Source organism: Arachis ipaensis, chromosome B03 (genome assembly GCF_000816755.2).
Source record: "Arachis ipaensis cultivar K30076 chromosome B03, Araip1.1, whole genome shotgun sequence".
NCBI lineage: Eukaryota > Viridiplantae > Streptophyta > Magnoliopsida > Fabales > Fabaceae > Arachis > Arachis ipaensis.
In genome coordinates, this window is record NC_029787.2 from 27,560,820 (window position 1) to 27,565,492 (window position 4,673).

Consider the following 4,673-nt stretch of genomic DNA (forward strand, 5'->3'; position numbering starts at 1 on the left):
AGAAATACCAACAATTTGGCCATCAGTAATTATTATAAATATTTTTTATTACTAATATCGTTATATATATTACCGATGGCCAAGTCATGAACAAAACAATTAAAGAATTTAGTTTAATATTGACATTCGAGGCATCGGTAACAACGACCGTTTGTAAATGTAGCGCACGCCAATCGACGCTAACTTCGCACTAAATCTTGCCGAAGTTACCAACAATCAAGCCGTCAATAAATGTATTCTTAGAAAAAAAAATGATATTATGAATGGGGATGTTCATATAACTTAGCCAGATATTATGGAACCCAATAGTGTGTGAGTTAGCCTATTTGGGAAGTTTCAAAAGTTATTTTTTTGAGTTTTTGATTTATGAAAAGTAGTAGTATTAATATTTGGTACAATTTTCAAAATTAAATTGTAGCTTTCTAAGAAATTATTTAAAAGTACTTATGGAGAAGTTAAACAAATGACTTCTCTCATAATAAGAACCTTTTTATCACATTTCTTTTAAAATAAACACTTTTAGAACTAAAAAAACAAACATAAAATAATTTATTTATAAGCTACTTTTAATATAAGTATTTATTGTTTAAATTATTTTTTTAAAAAGAACTTAATTAAGTTGTTTGTCCAAAATCCAAATTGAGCCGAATATAATGTCACTACAAGAAAAAAGGCCTGTCGGCACCCTTTTTTTTGCCACGCTTTAAAAGCGTGCCCAAAAGTGGTCTATAGGCACGCTTTTGCGAGGGTGGCCACTTATTTGTGATTTGGCCACGCTTTTTTTGTCACGCTTTAAAAGCGTAGCCATAGAGGGAAATTGGCACGCTTTTACGAGGGTGCCCACTTACTTGAAATTCAGCCACTCTTTTTTACTGCCACGCTTGAAAAGCGTGGCGATAGAGGGAAATTGGCACGCTTTTACGAGGGTGGCCACTTATTAAAAATTTGGCCACCTTTTTTTTTGGCACACTTGAAAAGCGTGCCCATAAAGAGAAACCGGCACGCTTAAAAAGCGTGCCCATATTCTATTTATTTTGGCACCCCCAAAAAAATGTACCCATAGTTTAATTTCCCTCCCAACAAATTTAGTTTCCCTCCCACCCAATTTTTTTCAACACTTAACCTTTTTTCCCTTAGTTTTCAATTTTAATTAACCCTCAAACAACAGAACACTAGTTTTAGACCCAGCCACCAAAGAAAACCCTAAGTTGCCCGCGCCTCCATCTTCATTGTTCATCGTTCTTCACAGCCATGCCTTTCCTCATGCCTTCATCGTCCGAGACCGTTCATCGCCTTCATCTAACCCTGGTACCCATGAACGCAACCCTCTTCCCTCTTCTCGTCCACTACTGCCACCGCAAACCCTAGCTCTGCTGCTTCTTCTCGTCCATTCTCTTTTTCATTCGCTTCTTCATCCTCCACTGTAGGAGGAAGCGGCGGCGTCACTACTACCTTCCTCCTCCGCAGCCTGTGCGCCGTCATTTGTCCTTTGGTTTTGGGTCCACGACCGCATCTGCTTGGCTCCTGCTCCAGCTCCGTCTCTGTTTGGATCTGCCTCTTTGGCTTCCACTGCGGCAGCTTCGAGTTCGGGTTCTTCCATTTTCGGTGCCGCGAGTTCAGGCTCCTCCTTGTTCTCCACACCGTCTTTTGGTGGAACTTCATCTGCCACGACGCCGTTTGGGGCAAAACCCTCTGCTGCGACGACACCGTTTGGCGGAGCATCTTCTGCTTCACCCTCGCTATTTCGTGGAGGGAGTCGTAAAAGTGATAAACTTGGTGGTGCCGGAGGAGTTATGGCCTTGGAGAGTGAGGTAATGAGGTTGGATTAGGGGAAAGAGGTCTTGGTCATAATAATAATAATTACTATAATAGTTAATTGTGCTATAATAATGGTAAAAAGAATTGAGAATGGATATTTTTAAAGTGTCATGGACCAAAAGGTGATGCAACCCAAAATAATGGTAGAGATTGAATGAGCCTTTAGATGGTAGAAAAAAGTTACAGTAGTAAGCTAACCCCATTAGATTTTTGTCCATGTCCTCTTCGGTTTGAATTTTCTGCAGAAAGAGCACACTTTACAATAGAGAGGAAGATGATGTCAATTAGAATAGAAAGATTGAAAGAGAAGCTAATATTATAGACAGTGAAAGTACTCCAAAAGGGAGTACTGCATGTAATAGTGGGATGAGGAGCAAAGAGTGGAACAAAGCAATCAGCAATAAACAAATTTGTGAAGAAGGAGGCATGATCTTCTTGATATGTGAGGAGAACAAAATTTTAAAGGAGCTAATGGAATTCAATAACATAAAATAGAGAGAATCAAGGACTAAAGAAAATAAGAAAAGCACAAGGAAGCAGGCAAAGGAACATAACATGGAAATGAGATCAATAGAATATCACTCAGTCGGTGTTAAAATTTTTTCCAAATGAAATTTTTATTTTGGAAAGTTAGGCAGTTAGAGAAACAGGAAGGTGAAGATGGTTGAAAAGGTTTCTAGAAGAAATAGAATTGTTTATATTGGTTTAATATAAATAAAAAGTGAGAGTATTACTAGGAGCTTGGCAAATAGAATTTGGATAGTGAGCAATATTAAACGGGCAGGTTTAAAGTAAATAACCATTCAAGGGTTTTTTTTTTTTGTTGAACAAGTGAACTCAACACAAAACTTGGAGTGACAAAAGAGCCAAGTCTAAAAATTAACATCCACAAAATAATAAACAAATAGAAAAATATTTCTTGTGTTATCTTCGGTATAGCCATCAATAACCAAAGGGATCTAAACTACTCTACTCTTTATAGCTGGTTATTAGGAATTTCTGTAACACCTTTTCTACACCCGTTTCCTTGTTATTAAAGATCCGTCTGTTCCTCTCTAACCAAACATTCCAAATAACGGCAAAGAAGCAAATGAGCCACTTGTTACGCTCCTCTTTCCTGTTAACGACACATGTCCAACTCTCAAAGTATTTTTTCAGTGAGCCCGGAACAGACTAGAGCATCCGAAAGTCGGATAGCCATTCACACCACACCTGCCAAGTAAACTCACAACCAAGGAACAAGTGGTACGGAGTTGTTTCTGAATGCAAGACCTGCACAAAAGAGTTAGTTGAAAAAATGCCTTCTTTATCAAACTTCCAGACAACTCTATCTTGCGTATCATATGATAACTTTACAAGCCGTAAAGTCTCATACAATTGATCCACTAAATCCAACTCCCATTGTATAACTCTCGCCTCCATTGGAAGTTCCAAATCCACTCTAACCTGTCCCAAAACCCACAATCCTGTATGACAGATCCTTTTTGGTTTGAAATAGAGAAAAGCCTCGAAAAACTCATCTTTAGTGAACCACTTTGTAGCCAAACATCTTCCCAGAAGCAACTCCTCCTTCCATCACCCACCTCCATGAACAACCCAGTAATCATCTTATCTCTCACATTACTATCCTTGAATTGCAGCTGACAGATATCTTTCCATGGACCTCCTCTACTAGGCAAGGTCTGAGTTGATAACATCACATTCGGATTCAAGTTATAACAAGAGCATATAACTTTCTTTCATAATGGACACTCCTCTTTTGAAAAATGCCACCACCACTTGAACAGGAGAGCTGTGTTCCTAACTACGGCGTCACCCACTCCCAATCCACCCAACTTTTTAGAAGCCTGAATCATTTCCACTTAACCATTGGCAAACCATTTCTACTATCCTCCTTGCTCCATAGGAATTTTCACTGCAACAAAATCAACTTTTTTGCCACTGTTTTCAGCATCTTATACAGGCTCAAATAATACACCGGCAAGCTATTTAACACAGATTTAATAAGGACTAGCTTACCCACTTTATTGAGCATTTTTGCCTTTCACAAGCTAAGTTTCTCCTTCACTTTATCAATTATAGGTTTCCAAGTGCTGATCAGCCTTGGGTTCGCTCCTAACGAGATGCCAAGATATCTAATTGGAAGGTTAGCCTCCTTACATCCCAATGAGTTGCACATGTTGTAAGTCCACTGCTGATCACAATTGATTGGGATTAGACTTGATTTGTCAAAGTTGATACTTAACCCCGACATCAACTCAAAATACCTTAGCAGCCTGGCATAGTTCTTGATGGTCTCCTCCTCCGGTGGATAGAACAATATAATGTCATCCGCAAATTGGAGGTGTGATAACTCTATATTATCCTTGCCAACCAGCAAAGGTGAAATACGTCTGTTCTTGACTGCCTCCCCTAGCATCCTATGCAGAACATCAACAACAAGAAGAAACAAAAATGTGGGCAGTGGATCACCTTGTCTCAAACCCCTCTCCATCTTAAAAGGTTTAGATGGCGAGCCATTTATCAGTATCGACACAAATGCAGTACCAACACACTCCTTCACCCATTCTCTCCACCTCCAACCAAAGCCCATCTTCTGTAGCACAACATCCACAAAGCTCCATTTTACCTGATCATAAGCCTTCTAAAAGTCTAATTTAATGATAGCCACTTTCTTTTTTCTCATCTTTAACCATTGGACTGTTTCGCAAGCAATAAGTGCCCCATCATGTATTTTCTGACCCTTCACGAATGCGCTTTGGGTCTTCCCTACTAGACCTGGCATCACTGATCTCAATCTTCTGACCACCACTTTAGAGATTACTTTATATACGCAGCCTACCATGCTAATCGGC